Genomic DNA, 23,307 nt, shown 5'->3' on the forward strand with positions numbered 1-23,307 from the left:
CCTTCCCCACTTCCTCCGCGGACTGGGCTTTCCACTTCACCCCTTCGTCTGGGGGCTCATGTTCTACTACGGCCTGGATTTCCATGATCTGGCGCTGAACTTCATCCTCAACATCTCGGCGTTTATCGTCGTGTGCGAGGCCTTCCTCTGCATCCAGCCCCACTTCGGCTTGTGGCTCAAGACCTTCAATGTCAAGCCGAAGGTAGTGAAGGGCACTCAAGCGGAGTGCGGAGGCGCCATGTTGGGCAAGATGCCCAACATCCTTTGGTTCGAAGGGGCCTTCATGGAATCCGTCAAGGGGTGGCAGTCGGGGTGGTTCTATATCACCGAGCCGCGCGACCCTATGTGGGCGGCGGCCCCCGAGTTTAGATTTGGTATCCCTACGCAGCTCACCTCCTGGAAAGAGAAGGGCTTGCTGTGGGGTAATTCGAAGGAGCTGACGGGACTCCAAGCCTGTATCCAGAAGCTGGTGAACAAGAAGCTCAGGCTGGTTAACGTGGTCCAAGTCATGCTCGTCCGCCGGATTCTCCCATGCCAGGAACGGGCATTCAATCTATGGGAGTTCGATCCGGAACAGCACCAGGCATTGAGCGAGCTCTTCGACTACGAAGGCGCCTGGAGGGTGTTGTTTAAGGGCGCCGAAGCCCCCGCATCCGCGACGGAAGATCGCGGATTTCACTCGCAGCGTCCAGCTGACGAGGTAAGTGATTCTACCCCTTTGCGGGACACTTGTTGTTAATAGTTCGACCCTAAGCGGGTTTCAATCTCCCTTTTCCTTTGACAGGAGTGGATGAAGAAGGCCGAGCAGCTCATCTGCCCGGCTCCCATGCCAGAAAACCCAGTAGACGCCCGTCTAGCGGGGCTGCTGGTTCCGGCACCGCATGTGGTGCCGGAGAAGAAGGCCAAGAAGGTGGCCACGGGTACTCGAAAGAGTTCCCGTTTTCAGGTCTCTGACGAATTCGTGGCGGACTCCTCCCCCGAAGATGAGGAGGAGGAAGAAGACTCTCTCCCAGAGGAGGGAGAGAGGAAGAGGAAGGCTTCCCCAACAGGGGAGGCCGAAGGGTCCAAGAGGGGGAGAACTATTCCCCCGGACAGCTCTGCCAACACCAACGTTGGCGGCGAAGAGTGGCCTTCAAGGGCCAGGCCTCCGGCGAGATCGTAAGTATCCGGATTCCTGAATGATTTATAATTTCTCTTTTGTGTCACATAGTGTCCTTCTAATGCCGCATACCTGCAGTCTGGCCGATGATGATCTCCCCGCTTCATCAAGCGGGTCGTTGGCGGCGTCAGATGTGGATTCCACCCCGACTGCCTCCACCCCTTGCGCCGCTGAGGACACCGAGGTGGGATCCTAGGAAGGGACCCATCCGGAGGAGGCTCCGCAGGTGCCACAAGGCAGCCTCCCGGACTTTGCGCCGGACTCCACACCGGAACCCGCAGTGGTTCCGGAGTCCGGCAGGCGGCCCCTTCGCAAGAAGGGCAAGACCGTGACGCCGACGGCCTCCGTCCAACCGGAGGTGCCGGACAACTTGCTGGAGGCGCTCCAAGGTGCTTCCATTGAGGAAGAACACCACACTGTTATGAGTGCGGTGATTCAGAAGGTTCAGCTCGCCAAGAGTGGGCTGACCGAAGCCTGTAGTAGCCTTCTAACAGGCTTTGAGGTAAGAAGTTAAAATTATGTAATGTAATACCGCATAGACAGTAGCCCCTGATGCTTAGTTCGGTGTTCGGAAAGAAAAGCCGGACTGAGGATCTAAAAAGATATATGCAGGGTTGCTTAAAAGTATGTCAATATGGGTTTGCAGGCTGCGCTGCTGACCTCTGCCGCACTGACTGCGGAGGTCGGTGCATTGAAGTAGGATGTCGAGCGGTCCGAGCAAGAGCTCGGCCGTGCCAAGAAGCAGCTCGAGGACAAAGAAGGTGAGTAACACCACTTTGAATAGTTACCTTACAGAAAAGGATTTAGGTTGCAATAAGAGAATAACAAGGATAACATGGGTACTGCAGGGGCCACGAACGAGGTGGCAACCTTGAAGGAGGCTGTGTCTGCGGCCGAACGCAATGCGGTCGCGGAACGGGCAGAGCGAGAGAAGCAGGAGGTGCGGGTGGCGGAGGTGCGGCAAGAGCTCCAGGCTCTCATGGAGAAGCATGAGAGTTTGGAGCGCGACTCAAAAACTCGAGAGTCCGAGCTCGCCTCGGCTCTCGAAAGTGCCAAGTCCGCCAAGGCCGAGGCCCGTAAGGCCCTTCAGGAGGTTGAATATGTGAAGAAAATAGCGGCGGGTAAGGCATTTTTCATGCAAAGCAAGCAAGTTAATGTAAACTACCTAACACTTACCCGAATTCGGAGCTCTCCAGGGGCGTTTCAGATCTGCCTCGCAGTGTATCCGATGCCGTCGCATTCTATCGTGGTGAGGAGGGGAGCTCAACGGAGAAGGTCTTCTGGTCTCAGTACACTGAGGCCGGCCATCCAGTGCCCCCTAGCGACCAGCTGAAGCAGCTGGTCGAGCTCCACAAGGTAGCTGAGGAGGCCATGAAGGGCCTCATCGTCCGGCTGTGGCCTGGAGAGGCCATGCCTGGGAGCTACTTCAGCCTCGTGCGGCAGCTGGTGGATGTGTGCCCCTGGGTGGAGGTCATCAAGCGCTCCGCTGTATTGAAGGTGCTCGTCGGGCCCTTGCCCGCGCAAAGGTGCACTGGGGCAAGCTGGATGCGGAGAAGCTCATCACTGACGCGCCGCCAGCGGGCAAGGAGTATCGTACGCCCGAGATGTACTATAAGACTGTCATGAAGGGTGCCCGCAAGATTGCGGATGAGTGCCCCAGAGATGTAATTATTGAATAGACTCGCTATGTATTATCCTGTGCGCTGAAAACTTTGTTCATATGAGCGAAGCAACGGTTTTTTGATTTAAAATATTACCTTCTGTGCGGCCGTTTATAAAATCTGAGAGATGGCAAGTCGTTGGCTTCAGCCCCCAAGCCGCGAGTGCTGGGGTGTTCGGGATAAACTTGAGCACTCTTGTTCCCATTTTTGGGTCCATCTAAGGAGGCGCTCAACACAACGAACAAGGCAACCGGACTTATAATGCTTGAACACTCTCACTTAGCCATAGAATTCTATAATATTAAATTTCGGCGAAGCCCCTAGTATTCGGAAGACCGAATTTGGGGCGCTATCCACGCCTTCATCAGACATTATCCGGTACTTCGCTTGAAGCGGCATAAGTCTTTAGGGACCCGAAAAGACCTCTTGAACAGCGACCAGTCTCTTGCCTTATCATGCCAGTCAGTTTTAGCTTTCTCCACTGAGGCGCTCACCCAGATCAACCAAGGCGCAATCGCAGTGGTTCTCCCAGTGCCAATGAGGGAGTCCTGGATTAGGGGGTGTCCGGATAGCCGGATTACCATCATCGGCCGAACTATCATCGGCCGGACTATCATCACCGACCGGACTCCAAGACTATGAAGATACAAGATTGAAGACTTCATCCCGTGTCCGGATGGGACTTTCCTTGGCGTGGAAGGCAAGCTTGGCGATACGTATATGTAGATCTCCTACAATTGTAACCGACTCTATGTAACCCTAGCCCTCTCCGGTGTCTATATAAACCGGATGGCTCTAGTCCGTAGGACGACGAACAACATCAACCCTTACAATCATACCATAGGCTAGCTTCTAGGGTTTAGCCTCCTTGATCTCGTGGTAGATCCACTCTTGTAAACATCCACAATATCAATATCAATCAAGCAGGACGTAGGGTTTTACCTCCATCAAGAGGGCCCGAACCTAGGTAAAACATCGTGTCCCTTGTCTCCTGTTACCATCCGCCTAGACGCACAGTTCGGGACCCCCTACCCGAGATCCGCCGGTTTTGACACCGACATTGGTGCTTTCATTGAGAGTTCCTCTGTGTCGTCACCGATAGGCTTGATGGCATCTTCAATCAACAATGACGCAGTCCTGGGTGAGACTTTTCTCCCCGGACAGATCTTCGTATTCGGCGGCTTCGCACTGCGGGCCAACTCGCTTGGCCATCTGGAGCAGATCGAAAGCTACGCCCCTGGCCGTCAGGTCAGGTTTGGAAGCCTAAACTTCACAGCCAATATCCGCGGGGACTTGATCTTCGACGGATCCGAGCCGCAGCCAAGTGCGCCGCACTGTCACGATGGGCACGACCTAACTCTGCCGCCGGACAGCGCCTTGGAGATCGCACACGAATCCGCTCTGACCCATAGTCCGAAGCCGATCACACAGATCGAGGACGGGTGGCTGGACACCGCCTCGGGAGCTGCAACTTTCACGGCGATGGAGCCGAACACTGACCTTGTCCCGCATAAAGCTCATGACTCCGAGGTGCCGGACTCCCTGCCGGACTCCGAACCTCTTGCGCCCCTGCCAATCGAATCCGATTGGGCGCCGATCATGGAGTTCGCTGCCGCGGACATCTTTCAATACTCACCCTTCGGCGACATCTTAAATTCGCTGAAGTATCTCTCGCTATCCGGAGAGCCCTAGCTTGACTGCGGCCAGGATGGTTGGGATGCGGACGACAAAGAAATTCAGATCCCACCCACCACCCACTTCGTAGCCACTGTCGACGATCTAACCGACGTCTAAAACTACGACTCCAAAGACATCGACGGTATGGACGATGATGCCGGAGATGATCAAGAACCAGCGCCTATAGGGCACTGGAAGGCCACCTCTTCACATGACATATATATGGTGGACACCCCAAAAGGAAGCGATAACAAGGAACAACGGGACGCGGCAGAGGATAATCCCGCCGACAAACAACCAAAACGGCGACGCAGACGCCGCTCTAAGTCCCGCCTCGATCAAAGCAGTATTCCTAACGACCCAGCAATAGAGCAGGGCAAACCAGTGGACGACGAACATGCAACAAAGCAACCGTCCGAACAAGACAAACCGGATGATCAACCCCTTCCCGGAGCAACCAACAGTCCGGACAACCTCACACCGGACACACCACCGGAGCATAAGAACCTTCACAAAAGACTCGTCGCCACTGCAAGAAGTTTGAAGAAGGAAAAACGAAAGCTCAAAACAGCGGAAGACATACTCAGAATGAAGTGGAACAAAATACTCAAGACCGCAGGCAAGTATGGCAATGACCATCAAGCAAAGAGCTACCCGAAGCGCAAGCTACTGCCAGAATTTGACGAGGAAGCCATAGAGCCCTCACAATCAAAAAACAAAGAGGCCACCTGGCCGGATAGACGGCCAGATGACAGGCCAAAAGCGGCAAACGGCGCCACACACAAGCCGACTTATGATCCTAGGAAGATAGACGGCCCAACCAGGTCCATCTACGGGCCAAAAAAGAGGGCCCCAGGAAGCAACAAAACACGACAAGTGTTCGAAGACAGCGGCACACCCAAATACAGGGGCGCCGCACACCCACTATGTTTCACCGATGAGGTGCTGGATCATGAATTTCTAGCAGGGTTCAAACCCATAAACATAGAGGCATACGACGGAGCAACAGACCCCGGAGTCTGGACAGAAGATTACATACTACACATACACATGGCTAGAGGAGATGATCTCCACGCCATAAAATATCTACCCCTCAAGCTCAAAGGGCCAGCTCGGCATTGGCTTAAAAGCCTCCCAGAAAACACCGTTGGAAGATGGGAAGAGCTTGAGGACGCGTTTAGAGCAAATTTTCAAGGGACTTGTGTCCGCCCTCCGGATGCCGACGATCTAAGTCATAGAACTCAACAGCCCGGAGAGTCAGCGCGCAAATTCTGGAACAGGTTCCTTACCAAAAAGAACCAAATAGTCGACTGTCCGGACGCGGAAGCCTTAGCAGCTTTCAAACACAATGTCCGAGACGAATGGCTTGCCAGACACCTCGGCCAAGAGAAGCCGAGAACAATGGCCGCACTAACAAGCCTCATGACGCGCTTTTGCACAGGGGAAGACAGCTGGCTAGCAAGATGCAGCACCAGCGACCCGAGTACATCCGAGATCAGAGATGGAAACGGAAAATCACGACACAAGAAAGATAAGCGCCGGAATAAACAAAGGAGCCCAAAGAGCACGGCGGTCAGCGCCGGATTCAAAAGCTCGTGGCCAAACAATAAAACACTGCCTCTTAAGGACAACAGTGACGAGCTATCCAACTTAAACAAAATTTTGGATCGGATATGTCAAATCCACAGTACCTCCGGAAGGCCTGCAAACCATACCAACCGAAATTGTTGGGTTTTTAAACAGTCCGGCAGACTCAACGCCGAACACAAGGGGCTTGATGCGCCAAGCGAGGACGATGACGAACCCCACCAGTAGAGCATCGGAAGTCAGAAGACTTTCCCACAAGAAGTCAAAACAGTAAATTCACTTCACGTGATAGTACGGAAATACAACACGGTACTCGCTAAGACAAGTGTCGCACGGTCCACCCCAGCGGAACACTGAGATTGGATGTCAAAACCAATCACTTTCGATAATCTGGATTATTCCAGAAGTATCTGGAACGCAGGATGGACTGCTCTGATATTGGATCCCATAATAGACGGAGTGCGATTTACGCAAGTTCTGATGGACGGCGACAGTGACTTAAACCTACTATATCCGGAAACAATCCGCAAGTTGGGGATAGACCCTACTACAATTCGACATAGCCGCACTTCCTTCAAAGGAGTGGTGCCAGGCCCTTACGCCAGGTGCACAGGTTCATTATTACTAGAAGTTGTGTTCGGGTCACCCGACAACTTCCGACGAGAAAAGCTAACCTTTCATGTCGCCCCATTCAAAAGTTGCTATCAAGCACTACTGGGACGTGAAGCTTTCGTCCGCTTTAACGCAATACCACACTACGCGTCTCTTACGCTTAAAATGCCCGGTCCACGTGGCATCATTTCATTAAAAGGTCGGCTAAGCCCCCGGACATGGCTGGACGGATCCGGAATACATAATCTAGGGGCTACCTAGCCGCACACCCCTTCACAAGGGTTTGTGTATATAAGCTACAATGAGCTAGCATAGGCTCAGCTTTCTAAATTTATATTTCAATTTTTTATGTACCTTTTCGCACGATTTCTTTTCAAACTAAGTTCCTCTCTTTTTACAGATGAGCAACGTGCACACCCGTCCAGGATACGGCACAACGGAGACACAGGCGCAGACGTGCAGTAGGGACCCGTTTCAAGGATTCTTTTCAGAGTAAGACCCTATGTAAACCTTTCTTACTGTCTCTTGTTGCTATAATCCCCTGGTTTCTTACTATAACCAGAGTGGAGGCTGGCGTTTTGGCATCGACCGCGCCAGAGGAACTTGCCCGTACCTGGACACAAGGGGCTTAGGGCATTGTTCTGCCCGTCATTATAAAGACCGAACACCTTCGGGAGTGTTCGGCGTCTCGAGTTAGGCCTTATATGCATCAGCTCCAAATCATGTCTTTGGTCAAATGTTGGGTTTGCCCGGCTCCTGTGTTTTGCTGCCTTACGTTCCATATCATCGGCTAACGCGGCACCAGGAGAACTACTGCGATTGTGCCCCAGTTCGGCTGGGCGAGCACCTCAGTAGAGAAAGCCGAAAACTGACTGTCATGATACAACGAGAGACTGGTCAACCACTCGATCGACCAAGGGAATGTTTAGAATTCCTCCGCTTTGATGAAGGGCCGTTTCCCGGTCAGGCACATACGCACCCCAAATTCGGAGAGCGCGGTGCCCCCAGGGGCTATGTGGTAGCCCCACCCTCGAACTCCATGGCTAAGTGAAAGTGATAAAGCATTATAGTCCGGTTGCCTCGTTTGCTACGCTACCACCTCCTTTACAGGACCGAGACGTCGGATTAAGTGTGAAAACGTGCTATTTTTTGCGAACACCCCCGCACCTTGTGCGTGGGTGCTGAAGCCGACGACTGCCATCTTTCAGGTTATACACACGTATACATGAACGGCCGCATAGGAGATATTACATTACTTGAACGCACAAGTATAAAAGGCGCTTACATCATAAATATTGTTTTACGACATAAAACGTTCATTTGAACGTAACATTTTTTGAACACTGCAACTCTATTACACGAGCACCACGCAGCACTTCGCCAAAATAGTGCTCGGCGGGTAACCGACTATCGTCCGAACCTGGGGTCGCAATAGCGGGGGCATCCATCTCTGTCCAATGTGTCTTCACACGGGCGAGTGCCATCCGCGCACCCTCTATGCATGCTGACCGCTTCATCGCCTTCATATGAGGCACCGCCCCAAGAAATTGCTGCAATAAGCCAAAGTAACTCTTCGGCTTGGGCCTATCCGGCCAGACATGGGTCACGATATCCGCCATGGCAAGCCCGGACAACCTATTCAACTCAGCCCACTCGGCCAAACGGTCGGTCAGCGGAAGTGAATGCTCTGGACTATGGAATTGAGACCAAAACAGCTCTTCCGTCTCGTGATCCTTCTGGCTTCGAAAATGCACAACGGCATCCAACGCACTCGCTGCTAAGTCCATATAAGGGTCCTCCGGACCCCACAGTTGGCCCAGCTGAGCATACTTTGGATCCGTAAACCTTCGGCGCAGTAGAAAAGGCTTGCCAGCTACAATGTCTCCGGCCTGGCGCAGCTCTTCCTTTATAGCCCGCATTGCAGAGCGGGCATCCTTGGCTTCGGTGGTGGCCTTCCCCAGGTCTTCTTGCACCACCAGGCACTCCTTCTCAAGAGCCTCATTGCGGTCGGTAGCATCTTTTAACTTCACGGCCATTTCGGCCATCTCTTCCCTGCTTCGGCAGTGTGCGGCCCTTTTGGCCACTAACTCTTCGGCCGCCCTCGAGGCCGCCGCATTACTCCTTCTGGCCTGCTCCTTGGCTTGAGCAAGTTCGTCCCGAAGGCTCTCCACAGCAGCGGCACTATCTGCATTTCACACACATGTTGTAAGGAGCTGGCTTCGGCTCCCTTACCAAGTGACCGCACAGAAACACTTACCTTGCGACTCATCAAGTCGCCTGTTGACCAGCGCGATGTCCGCATCCGCAACGGTGAGTTGCCGCTTTAGTTCAGCAACTTCATCAGTCCGGCTGGCCCCCGGACGACCCGCCACCTACATAGGCAAGGCGAAAATTTAAACCTGCGATTTTGATCCTCGGCACGCTGTCGCTTTCGACAACCTACCGAGTCTCAGGCGCTACTATCTATACAGGGAGCATTCTATATGCAAAACTGTTAAAAGGTGTGTCATTTTTACGTACCTCAAACCCCGCCAGCAAACTCCTGACGGAATTATGCAACCCGCCTTCGGCGGATGAAATCCTTTCAATCACCACACTCATCAATGCGTGGTGATCTTCTGAGATAGACGCCTTCTCAAGCAGATCCTTCAGCCGTACACCAGTTGGCGCCGAACTATCCGGCTTCGCAAAACCCGGGGGCTCCCTCCTTGACGACACTTCAGGCTCGTCCGCCCTATCCGACGGCGCCCCGGACGGAGGCGTCTCGCTCTCCACCATATCCGGACAAAGGTCCCCTGAAGACGAGCTCATTTACGAAGGACGGAGATCCGAACTACAAGGTAAAAACTTTAGTTATCCTCAGAAGCACAAATAGGGATGCCCTTTATTATAAAAATCCTTTCTTTCTACTTACGGCTCGTTGGAGGGCTGATCCTTTAAGGAAGACTGTGCGGCCGGGGCCTCCCCGGACGCAGGACCCTCCGGCGAAGATTTCTTCCCCCGTTTAGGGGCTTTGGCCCCTGGATCCTCAGAGGCAATCCTCTTCTCCCCTTGGAGGGAGGGATTCTCGATCCCCCCTCTTCCAAGAGCCTCCTTAGGCGAGGCAGTAGCTTTTCCACTTTCCCCTTCGCCTTCCTCTGGAGGCGCAACCTCCAACATCCGGACCAGCACGGAATCCGGCGCGGTCTCTGGGAGGGGGGCCGGACACCATATCAATTTTGCTTCCGCTACCCACTCCTGTTTGGAAGGAAATTGGTCATAAGGCAAATCATCGAAAGGCAAACAAACGGTATGTCCAGACTTGGAGCTACTTACTTGAGTATCCGGGCGATTGCAGCTTAGGCCAGCATCCTCGGTCAATTCCGGACGCGCCTCTTGCGATCCGAAGAATAATTTGTACATCTCCAGGGGTGTTATATCCATGAAGTGTTGAAGAATCAGTGGTCCCTCCAGATTAAATTCCCATAGTCAGAGAGGACGGCGTTTGCAGGGCAAGTAACGCCTGATCAGCATAACCTGCATCACCACGACCAGATCGATTTCCCTCGCCTGGATATCTCGAATCCGGCCCTGCAGTAGGGGCACGTCCTTTGACGGCCCCCAGTTGAGCCGTTGGTTGACCCACGACATCAACCGTTGTGGAGGTCCCGGGCGGAATAAGGGCGGCGACTTTTGTTTGCAGCCCCTCGGAACGGTGATATAGAACCACTCTTGCTGCCACAAGCCGAGCTCCTATTGGAAGGAGCCTGCGGGCCATGGGGCATCGGCCCTCCTACTGACGGCCGCCCCGCCGCACTCCGCTTGACGCCCCCCGATCATCTTCGGTGCCACATTGAAGGTCTTCAGCCACAGGCCGAAGTGAGGGGTGACGCGGAGGAAGGCTTTGCAGACGACGATAAATGCGGAGATGTGGAGGATGGACTCCGGAGCCAAATCGTGGAATTCCAACCCATAGTAAAACATAAGCCCTCTTACAAAAGGATCCATCGGGAAGCCTAAACCCCGACGGAGGTGGGATACAAAAACAACATACTCGCCGGGCTCGGGGGTGGGGATGGCCTGCCCTTCGGCAGGCAACCTGTGCGAAATCTCGTAAGTCAGGTACTTGGCCTCCCGCAGCTTTAGCACGTCCTCCTCCGTGACGGAGGAGGGCATCCACCGGCCCTGGAGGTCGGAACCGGACATCATTGAAGGTCTGAAGCGCTCGAATCTGGGGCTCTAGGTGCTGGAACTTGGAGCAGGAAGAGGATTCGATGAAGGATTGAAGGAAAGAAACGAGCCTTGGTCCCGTTATAAAGAGGGAGAATACCAAGAGCCGTCTCCGTGACCGTTTGGGACTCGCCTTCGATAGAGGGGGCGTGGCGACGGGCACGGTTGGGTTACCCACGTTTGTATTGATGAGAATCCCAGATTAAGGGGGAACACGATCTCTGCTTCGACAAGACGTGCCAAGGAAACCGCTTCGCTAAATGCGCTGAGGTGGTAAAGTAAAAAACAATTCAAGTAATGGCTTGGTAGTGGTGTGACGTCATGCCGCAAAAAACGTCAGCAGATTGAACTTGTGTATATATTATTCTCTCTACGGTGGAATGTGGAAGTTATTTTGCAGAGCTGGACACTATCCTGGTGTTCACAATCTTCTATGAATTATTCGGAGGAGGAACCCGCCTTGCAATGCCGAACAATATGCGCGTCGGACTCATCATCATTGAAGCCTGGTTCAGGGGCTACTGAGGGAGTCCTGGATTAGGGGGTGTCCGGATAGCCGGATTACCATCATCGGCCGAACTATCATCGGCCGGACTATCATCATCGACCGGACTCCAAGACTATGAAGATACAAGATTGAAGACTTCGTCCCGTGTCCGGATGGGACTTTCCTTAGCATGGAAGGCAAGCTTGGCGATACGGATATGTAGATCTCCTACAATTGTAACCGACTCTATGTAACCCTAGCCCTCTCCGGTGTCTATATAAACCGGATGGCTCTAGTCCGTAGGACGACGAACAACATCAACCCTTACAATCATACCATAGTCTAGCTTCTAGGGTTTAGCCTCCTTGATCTCGTGGTAGATCTAGTCTTGTAAACATCCACAATATCAATATCAATCAAGCAGGACGTAGGGTTTTACCTCCATCAAGAGGGCCCGAACCTGGGTAAAACATCGTGTCCCTTGTCTCCTGTTACCATCTGCCTAGACGCACAGTTCGGGACCCGCTACCCGAGATCCGCCGGTTTTGACACCGACAGCCACCTTAGCCGACAGAACGGAACGTAAGGCACCAAAACGTGGGAGCCGGGCAAACCCAACTATTGACCCAAGACATGATTCGGAGCCGATTCATATAATGCTATAAGTTCGGGGTGCCGCACTTGTGAAAGTGTTCGGACTTATCACACCATAATGCGGGGAACATAAGCCCCTGGTGTATTCGGTCGTACCAAAATATACGGGTGCAAGATGTCATTAGTGAACATATATGTAAAGTAATGCAATTACAGGCAAAAAGTGCTGCATTATTTATTCAAGGAATTCTGCTATGAGTGCGGGAGGATACAAATAGTGCGGTAAGCAAGGGATTGGACTAAATAAACATGTCCCCCTCCAGGGGTGGGATGCGGACTGGTGTATATAATCGAATTTAATGCTTGTAATGGAGACCACCTGAGTGTTCGTCGCAGCCTTTTTCCCTCCCTGGCTGTTGCATCGTGAGTTCGGCGGGTTCGCCGCCGGACAGGGCCTCTGGTGAACGGAGTCTTGTGTATACAAAGAAATAAAATAGAAAAAAGCGACACACTTGTGAGCCCCTGGTGTGGTCGAGCCGCAGTCTGGGTCTGTTGTGGTCGTGCCCCTCCCCCTAGACCCATGGTATCTCTAGAGCGTAATGATGTACGCGGAGGGTTGGTCTTGCAATCATGCGAGGGCTGGGGTTGGGGCCGCATTGCTATGCGTGCTCGGAATGTGCCAGGTGGTCTTGGTTGATGTTGCTCCGGGCACGTTTGGTCGTATCCGGCCGTTTAACGACCGGACTCGAAAATTGCCTTCGAAGGCTGCTCTGTACTTCTACCGCGAGAGCCGCTGTATGTTCCTCCGTTCGGAGGGAGCGTTCCGTATTTCTGTTGAACGTGATGACTCCATGAGGGCCTGGCATCTTGAGCTTGAGGTATGCGTAATGCGGCACCGCGTTGAACTTTGCAAACGTGGTTCGTCCGAGCAGAGCGTGATAGCCGCTGCGGAACGGGACTATGTCGAAGATTAACTCCTCGCTCCGGAAATTGTCCGGGGATCCGAAGACCACTTCCAGTGTGACTGAGCCTGTACAATTAGCTTCAACACCTGGTATGACGCCTTTAAAGGTCGTCTTTGTAGGTTTAATCCTTGAGGGGTCTATGCCCATCTTGCACACTGTATCCTGATAAAGCAGGTTCAGGCTACTGCCGCCGTCCATCGGGACTCTCATGAGGTGAAATCCATCGATGATTGGGTCTAAAACCAATGCGGCGAATCCGCCATGGCGGATGCTGGTCGGATGGTCTCTTCAATCGAAAGTGATCGGGCAAGAGGACAATGGATTGAACTTCGGGGCGACGGGCTCCATCGCGTATACATCCCTTAGTGCACGCTTCCGCTCCCTCTTGGGTATATGGGTTGCGTATATCATGTTTACCGTCCGCACTTGTGGGGGGAAACCCTTCTGTCCTCTACTGTTCGGCGGCCGGGTCTCTTCCTCGTTGTCGCTATGCAGCCCCTTGTCACTGTTTTCGGCAATTAGCTTGCCTGCCTGCTTGAATACCCAACAATCTCTGTTGGTGTGGTTAGCTAGCTTTTCGGGGGTGCCATGTATCTGGCATGAGCGGTCGAGTATTCGGTCCAAATTGGACGGACCCAGAGTGGTTCTTTTGAATGGCTTCTTCCGCTGACCGGGTTTAGAGCCTCGGAATCCGGCGTTGACTGCCGTATCCTCATTATTGTCGCTGTTAACGCGGCGTTTGTTTTTGCTTCGACGCGACCTGCTGTTGTGGTCCTTAGTATCTGGACTGTCAGCATTTTTACTGAGGTTGTTGCTGCGAGCTAGCCAGCTATCCTCTCCCACACAGAAGCGTGTCATTAGAGATGTGAGGGCTGCCATGGATTTCGGCTTTTCCTGTCCTAGGTGCCGGGCTAGCCACTCGTCGCGGATGTTATGTTTGAAGGCTGCGAGGGCCTCTGCATCCGGACAGTCGACGATTTGATTTTTCTTTGTTAAGAACCGTGTCCAGAACTGTCTGGCCGATTTGTCTGGCTGCTGAATTATGTGGCTTAGGTCATCGGCATCTGGTGGTCGCACATATGTGCCCTGGAAGTTGTCGAGGAATGCGGCTTCCAGGTCTTCCCAACACCCAATTGACTCTGCGGGCAAGCTGTTAAGACAATGCTGAGCTGGTCCTTTAAGCTTGAGTGGGAGATACTTGATGGCGTGGAGATTGTCGTCGCGGGCCATATGGATGTGAAGGAGATAATCTTCAATCCAAACCGCGGGGTCTGTTGTGCCATCGTAGGATTCAATGTTTACGGGTTTAAACCCTTCAGGGATTTGATGATCCATTACTTCGTCAGTGAAGCATAGCGGGTGTGCGGCGCCTCTATATTGAGCAATATCACGACGTAGCTCGAGTGAGCATTGTCTGCTGTGTTCGGCCCGGCCGGAGTTGTTGTATCCGGCGCGACGGTATTCGTCGTGGGTCGTGGGGCGCCCACGTGATCCGTAGATGGATCTGGATTGCCTTGCTTTGTCCTCCAATATATCTCACAAGTCCGGCGCGTTCCCTCTTGGCTTCGTACTTTTGGAGCGATGTCAAGGTACGGTCTTGGTGGAGGGCCTGAATGCCTCTCTGTCGCGACCACGGGGTGGTCGGTCGGCCATATTGTGCGCTGGTGATAAGGGTATGTATGCTTCTTCCTCTAATTGGGGGAGCGACTTGCGTTTTGGGTAACTCTTGGAGGGACGTTCGAGTTCATACTCTTCGGCCGCGAGGACCTCAGTCCATCTGTCGGCCAGCAGGTCTTAATCAGCTTGAAGCTGCTGCTGCTTTTTCTTTAGGCTATTTGCCGTGGCGATAAGCCTGCGTTTAAAACGCTCTTGTTCGACGGGATCCTCTGGCACGACGAATTCGTCATCGTTGAGGCTTGCCTCGTCTCCGGAGGGAGGTATGTAATTATCATCCTCGACCTCTTCGTTTGCCGCTCTCTCGTGAGGGCTTGCTTCTGCATCCTCCTGCACTGAATCTTGCTGGAGGGGATTGTCTTCAGCACTTTCTGGGGTGTTGTTATCTCCTGTGCCGGAATCTCCATTCTTGCTGTGGCGGGATTTAGAGCGGCACCGCTGACGTCGGCGCTCGGGCTGTTTCTTTAAGGAATCTGCCTCCGCTGCTTCTTCGCCGTCCCCATCCTTTGGGGTGTCCACCATGTATATGTCATATGACGAGGTGGTCTTCCAGTGCCCTGTAGGTGCTGGTTCTTGTTCGTCTCCGACATCGTCGTCCATACCGTCGATGTCATCGGAGTCATAGTCTAGCATGTCGGTTAGATCGTCGACAGTGGCTACAAAGTGGGTGGTGGGTGGGTTTTCAATTTCTTCATCGTCCACATCCCAACCATCCTGGCCGTAATCCGGCCAGGGCTCTCCGGATAGCGAGCGATGCTTTAGCGAATTTAGGATGTCGCCAAAGGGCGAGTGTTGGAAGATGTCCGCGGCGGTGAACTCCATGACCGGCGCCCAATCAGATTCGATTGGCAGGGGCGCGGGAGGTTCGGAGTCCGGCAGGGAGTCCGGCACCTCGGAGTCATGAGCTTTGCAGGGGACAAGGTTAGTGTTCGGCTCCATCGCCGTGGAAGTTGCAGCCCCCGAGGCGGTGTCCAGCCACCGGTCCTCGATCTGCGCGATCGGCTCCGGACTGAGGGCCGGAGTGGATTCGTGTGCGGCCACCAAGGCACTGTCCGGCGGCAGAGCTAAATCATGCCCATCATGACAACGCGGCACGCTCGGCTGTGGCTCGAGTCCGTCGAAGATCAAGTCCCCGCGGATGTTGGCCGTGAAGTTTAGGCTTCCGAACCTGACCTGATGGCCAGGGGCGTAGCTTTCGATCTGCTCCAGATGGCCAAGTGAATTGGCCCGCAGTGCGAAGCCGCCGAATACGAAGATCTGTCCGGGAAGAAAAGTCTCACCCTGGACGGCGTTGTTGATTGGGGAAGCCATCAAGCCTATCGGCGATGACACAGAGGAACTCTCAATGAAAGCACCAATGTCGGTGTCAAAACCGGCGGATCTCGGGTAGGGGGTCCCGAACTGTGCGTCTAGGCGGATGGTAACAGGAGACAAGGGACACGATGTTTTACCCAGGTTCGGGCCCTCTTGATGGAGGTAAAACCCTACGTCCTGCTTGATTAATATTGATGATGTGTATTACAAGAGTGGATCTACCACAAGATCAAGGAGGCTAAAACCCTAGAAGCTAGCCTATGGTATGATTGTTGTAATGGAGGTTATGTCCTACGGACTAAAGCCCTCTGGTTTATATAGACACCGGAGAGGGCTAGGGTTACACAGAGTCGGTTACAATGGTAGGAGATCTACATATTCGTATTGCCAAGCTTGCCTTCCACGCCAAGGAAAGTCCCATCCGGACACGGGACGAAGTCTTCAATCTTGTATCTTCATAGTCTTGGAGTCCGGCGGATGATGATAGTCCGGCTGTCCGGACACCCCCTAGTCCAGGACTCCCTCAGCGGGATTCCCATCGATACGGGCGCAGGCAACCCCACTACGCGTGTTGGTATGACTCCATGTTTTTAGGCATGTCCCAAGCAGTTATGCTGAGGACGCTTGATATTCACCCCCTTTATAGAGGGGCCGAGGCCTATCCCTCTTTTCTACCACGCTTGCGCCTTTCCGCATCTCGAGTTCCAACACCCGAAGCCCAAGCTTAGGTACTCCGGATCTTCAATCATGTCCGGATCCGACCTTCAAGGCCGGTGGATGGCCTCCTCTATCACAGAGGAGGACATTGCGAACTTAGGGATGTCAGATATCTGACCACCGACATCAAGCACATGCTTCCTGCTCTAGGGCAGGTCATCCCTACTCCCGAGCCCAACGAGAGCGTCGTATTTGTTTCTCACTTCCTCCGTGGCTTAGGTTTCACCCTTGATCCCTTCGTGGGAGGGCTCATGTTCTATTACGGGCTAGATTTTCATGATCAAGCTCCGGACTCCATCCTTCACATCTTGCCGTTTATCGTCGTGTGCGAAGCCTTCTTCCACATCACCCCGCACTTTGGCTTATGGCTCAAGACCTACAATGTAAAGCTAAAGGTGATTGAGGGGCGATACGCGGAGTGCGTAGGCGCTGTAATAAGCAGAAACGCCGACGCCCCATGGCCAGAGGGCTTCTTCCCGGAGGTATCCGATTTATGGCAGCGGAGGTGGTTCTATGTCACGGCTCCCAGAGGCACAAAGTGGGTGGATGCCCCCGACTTCCGCTCAGGCCCTCTGCCTCAACTGGCGTCGTGGGCCAACGTGGGACTGCATTGGGGGCCTGCTAATGACGTACCGACATTGCAGAGTCGCATTCGGGAGCTTCTGGAGACGGACATCAGTCTTGTCAGCGTAATCCAGGTAATGCTAGTCCGACGGATCTTGCCGTGCAAACGCCGACCTCTCCAGATGTGGGAGTTCAACCCGGAAGGTCCGCGAACTATTCAGCACTTCTTCGGCATGACGCTCAAAGGGATGTGTAAGTTATTCTTCGGACCACAAGTAAAGTGTCCGGACATCGCCGAGGATGCGGGCCTGAGCTGCAACCGCCTGGATACCCAAGTAAGTAACCTAGAAACCGAACACTTCGTTCATATTTATAACATTATTCTGAAAACCATCCGCAGCTAGGATTGACTCAGCAAGGCAGAGAGAATCAGGTGTCCGGCACAGCTTCCCGAAGGCTCGCCTAGTCCTTCCATAGCCAAGATGCTTAGTCGTGTGCTAAGTCAAGTGCCGTCGAGGAAATACGAAGGGAAGAACAGAGAAGCAGAGCTTAAAACATTGCACATCCAAACTGGAGGAATTACTATCTCCATGAAGGAGGATAGTCGGGGAGGGGAATCTACGGTCTCCTCCATCCGCGGGAAGAAGAGGGCCGCCTCCGAAGAGTTGGAGACGGAGGTGCCTAGACAAGGGAAGAAAACTTCATCAGGGGGCCCTGCCCCGGAGGGCGTCCTCACCGCGCCATGCCTGCAAACGGGACATCCCTCAGCCGAGCGGTAAGTTAATCGTAAATACAAAGCTACTGCTTCCTCCTCCGAGAACAATAACCAGGATCCATTCTTTGCAGTCCGGCTAGCAACTCTTCTCGACAGAGTTTGTCTTCGGGGGATCTTCTTCCGGAGATGATGGAGAGTGAAACCCCACCTGCCTCTCCGCCTCATTGGGCAGGCGACCCTGAGGTGTCGTCATAGAGGAGTCCAGATTTGCCGAGGCCAGAAGCTAATACTTCGGCTTCCCTGACCCCGTAGTGTTCGGCTCCCACGGGGGCAATAAGAAGGGTCCGGCACAGTCCGGCGACCGGCCGGACACGCTGATGGGCCTTCTGGAGCGAGTTGCTCTCTCGGAGGATCACCGTTCATTAATGGGCACGGTGCTTTAGAAGATTTCATGTGCCACGAGCAGGTTGGATGAAGCTTTTACGAGCCTGCTCAAAGGCTTTGAGGTACATAATGAAATACGTAATTTTTTGGTTGTACCGCACACGCTAGGTGTGCTCCGTATAGATAGTAGCCCCTGAGACTCTGGTTGCCAGCACTAGGCGGCAAACGGAGGATCACACTCTTAAGTAATGATCGCACTATATTCATGCGCAGGCGGCTAAGGGTCCGGTGGTAGACCGAACTGAGGCGACATATTGAAATTGTGGACGCCGACATCACGCTTGTGAACGAGCGTCTTAACGAGTCACAAAGTATGTGCTCTGCTTTCCTTATTTTTATAGGAAAAATTAAGAGGAGCATGTAACACCCCAAAAATTTAACCATGATTTATTGATTAAAATTTTGCCTTGGTAAATTAAATTTTTATTTTCTAGATTTTTCTTGATTCGGAAACACTCTTTTCTTCTGAGTTGTGGAGTTTCCACCCCAAGTAAAAACTTTTCAAAGGTTGTTGGACTTGTATACCCTCTCAAGAAACATTTCTTTTATCAGTGAAATTATTTATATGATTATTTTCCCTGAATTTTATTTCTTTAAAAAATGATTTTTCTTGAACTTTAGAGCCTCTTTTGCACTGCAACCCTTTGATAAATTTATTTAAAAACACCACCAAAATTTGGGGATGACATGTGATGTTCCTTAATCACTTTTATGCAAAAATATCCTTTAGTCATTTGGAGATTTTGAGCTTTACCCCAAGTTTTCAAATCTGGACTAGTTGCACTTTTGCACTACAACCTATTTAAATATTTCTTTAAAACATCCACCAAAATTAGGGGATGTTAGTAGGAGTATATTATTCATCTTTGTGGAAAAACCCACAAATGTTCTTTGAAAAATTTGAGCAAATCATTCTCTTTTGCTCTCTGGTCCAGATTGGCTTTTTCAACTGCAACCCCAATTTATTTTGCTCTAGTGCCTATGAGCTTTTTCCTGCTTATAGTCCTCCCTACCAAACCCTTAAGTCCAGGAGAATGGACCCATTGGAGTATTTTTGGTCCATGAAACTATACCCCTTTACTTACTGTCCAGAATTGGTTTTCTCAAAAACTTGCACTAACAAGTTTATGGTTTTGCCCTAACAACCTTGCCACCCTCTTATTCATCCAAAGAGACTATGATCTGGAGTTTTTAGCCACCCCAAGAGATGCCTAGATGCACTTGGCATTTCATCAAGCAGGTTAGGAGCATGGCCAGTTTTGGCATACTTTTGGACTTGCATTATGAAGTTGCCCTAATGGCCTTACCCACATGTCTATTAGCTCCCATATGATCATTAGCCTAGTCATGGTTAGTTGTAGAGGCAGCAGAGGGGCCTAGAACGCGATGGCATTCGGTCGAATGCCTGGCGTGCGTGCTCTGGGCGCGCCCAGAACGCACGTTTTGCACGCGCGCGCTCCGAGCCGCCGCGTCTCACTGCCGCCTCCCCGCGCTCGTTCTGGTCCTTTCCCACTCGCAGCCAACACACCCGCCCCCTCCCTCGCCATAGAGCCGTCCCTGGAGCCCCACAGCGCCACCCTCAGGTCGGCCGTGGCAACTAGCGGCCGACCACAGCAGGCTCCTGCCCTGGACGGCGCCGCCCGAGCCACAGCCGCGCGCCAGCTGCCCCTGGAACAGCCCGAGCTTATCCAAGAGCACGTCCGCTAGAGCCCGTCGCCGCCATGCACCCCCTGCTGCAACAGAACGGCGGTTCGCCAGCGTTCTTATCCATGGCCACGTGAACTGACCTCTCCGGGCTATATATAGCCCTCCCGATCATGCCTAAGCTCGTAAGCAGCCTCGTTCGAGCAGTAGGAAGCCCCCCTCCTCCCTAGTTGTCCAGAAGCCCTTCCCTTCCCCATCTCCGGCAGGTTCGGCCGCCGCCACGCTCCGGCTATGTTCAACGCGCGCAGGCCCTCCCTCGTCCATCCAGCACCACCACCCGACTCCCCTTGATCGTGTGGAGCCACCCAACCCCTCAGCCTCTACCGGGAGCCACCGTAGCCCAAACCCCCAAATCCTCCCGAAGCCACCTCCGCCGGCGACTCCCTCCGTCCCCGCCACCCTATCGACCACCGGGAGGACCGCCCTGGACTGGCGGATCCATCGCTCCCCTCAGAATCCCGTGGGGAGCCGTCGTTCACCGGTGTTGATTGCCGGAGCCCCGCCTCCGCTCGGACAGAGGAGGAAGGAGGCGCGTGCGACCGGTCAAACTTGACCAGTGGGCCGGTCCACGCTGGCGTAAGTGGAAGCGTAAACTCAGAGTACGTCTCCTATGTGTTTTATTTGAAACATTTTTTTTCTTTTTCTGTTTTTTTAAAAACAGAATTTTGACCAAACTTTGACTGGCTATATCTTTTTAAATATTAGCCCAAATGATTTGATTCTTTTTTTGTTGTTTCTCAAAGTTTGTCTAGTTTTTTTCAGATTTATTTGAAAAAAATTCAGACAATTTTTTTGTACTGTTTTGAAACTATGTATTAATTCAAATTTTTAAATAGGATTTTTGGAGAGAGAAGAGAACTTTCAAAAGTTTTGGAATGCACCCTGCCTCTCCACAACTTGAAGGCCCCCTCCTCCCTAGTTGGCCAGAAGCCCTTCCTTCCCCATCTCCAGCAGGTTCGGCCGCCGCCATGCTCCGGCTCCGTTCATCGCGAGCAGGCCCTCCCCCATCCATCCAGCACCACCACCCGACTCCCCTTGATCGTGCGGAGCCACCCAACCCCTCAGCCTCGACCGGGAGCCACCGTAGCCCAAACCCCCAAATCCTCTCGAAGCCACCTCCGCCGCGGAGCTCACCGCCGGCGACTCCCTCCTTCCCTGCCACCCTATCGACCACCGGGAGGACCGCCCTGGACTGGCGGATCCATCCCTCCCCTCAGAATCCTGTGGGGAGCCGCCGTTCGCCGGCGTTGATCGCCGGAGCCCCACCTCCGCTCGGACAGAGGAGGAAGGAGGCGCGGGCAACCGGTCAAACCTGACCAGTGGGCCCAAGGGACCCACTACCAGTGACCCACGGGCCGGTCCACGCTGGCGTAAGTGGAAGCGTAAACTCAGAGTACGTCTCCTACGTGTTTTATTTGAAACATTTTTTTTTCTTTTTCTGTTTTATTAAAAACAGAATTTTGACCAAACTTTGACTGGCTATATCTTTTTAAATATTAGCCCAAATGATTTGATTCTTTTTTTGTTGTTTCTCAAAGTTTGTCTAGTTTTTTTCAGATTTATTTGAAAAAAATTCAGACAATTTTTTTGTACTGTTTTGAAACTATGTATTAATTCAAATTTTTAAATAGGATTTTTGGAGAGAGAAGAGAACTTTCAAAAGTTTTGGAATGCACCCTGCCTCTCCACAACTTGAAGGCCCCCTCCTCCCTAGTTGGCCAGAAGCCCTTCCTTCCCCATCTCCAGCAGGTTCGGCCGCCGCCATGCTCCGGCTCCGTTCATCGCGAGCAGGCCCTCCCCCATCCATCCAGCACCACCACCCGACTCCCCTTGATCGTGCGGAGCCACCCAACCCCTCAGCCTCGACCGGGAGCCACCGTAGCCCAAACCCCCAAATCCTCTCGAAGCCACCTCCGCCGCGGAGCTCACCGCCGGCGACTCCCTCCTTCCCTGCCACCCTATCGACCACCGGGAGGACCGCCCTGGACTGGCGGATCCATCCCTCCCCTCAGAATCCTGTGGGGAGCCGCCGTTCGCCGGCGTTGATCGCCGGAGCCCCACCTCCGCTCGGACAGAGGAGGAAGGAGGCGCGGGCGACCGGTCAAACCTGACCAGTGGGCCCAAGGGACCCACTACCAGTGACCCACGGGCCGGTCCACGCTGGCGTAAGTGGAAGCGTAAACTCAGAGTACGTCTCCTACGTGTTTTATTTGAAACATTTTTTTTCTTTTTCTGTTTTATTAAAAACAGAATTTTGACCAAACTTTGACTGGCTATATCTTTTTAAATATTAGCCCAAATGATTTGATTCTTTTTTTGTTGTTTCTCAAAGTTTGTCTAGTTTTTTTCAGATTTATTTGAAAAAAATTCAGACAATTTTTTTGTACTGTTTTGAAACTATGTATTAATTCAAATTTTTAAATAGGATTTTTGGAGAGAGAAGAGAACTTTCAAAAGTTTTGGAATGCACCCTGCCTCTCCACAACTTGAAGGCAAGCATTCTGAACTCTGGCATAATATTTTTGTGTGATGTTTGATACGATTACAACACCACCTTGACATGGAGCATTCGTTATTTTATGTGATGGTGCGATCATACGCATGAATGCATAATGAAGATTCCTTGCTGTTGGAAATGGTTATGCTTGTGATAGTAATCATCCTCGTATACCTTTCATGCCTACCGGGAGAAAGCCGGGAAAGCCTATGTCTTGGGTAGACACGAGCTTGTCTCTAGTTCCTCGTCGAGACGGGTGTGTCCGGTATGGAATGATGGGGTATGATGAGTGGTGATTCTGTCTGTCAGATGAAATATATTTGTTATGCTAATCATGCATGGAATACTTAAACCTCCTGAGTCGACCATAGATCGAGTCTTGTTCCAGTAACCCCCATGCTTGTTTCGTACTACCACTTGTCCCTGCCGTAGGTAGGGTACAGTTCAGTAAGTTGTCAACCCCTTTCTTGGCACACACCATACAAAGAGGCCATGGTGGAAGATATCGGCTACATCCGGTAGGCAGGCCACCTAGTCCGGGGGCAGGGGTGTTTCCGGTTGGGACCGAGAGGGGGGCACCCCTTAGTAGCGCGCGGAATAAATTTGATCCCATGCTAATCGAGGTTGTAGCCTCCCCACTTAGAGTTTTGCTTGACAGGTGTCATAGGTGATTCCAGACACCGGTAAGTTAAGCTGGTGTGTGCAGGTCAGGTGTGTTTTCAACTGA

The sequence above is a fragment of the Triticum aestivum genome, chromosome 5B (genome assembly GCF_018294505.1).
Source record: "Triticum aestivum cultivar Chinese Spring chromosome 5B, IWGSC CS RefSeq v2.1, whole genome shotgun sequence".
Classification (NCBI taxonomy): domain Eukaryota; kingdom Viridiplantae; phylum Streptophyta; class Magnoliopsida; order Poales; family Poaceae; genus Triticum; species Triticum aestivum.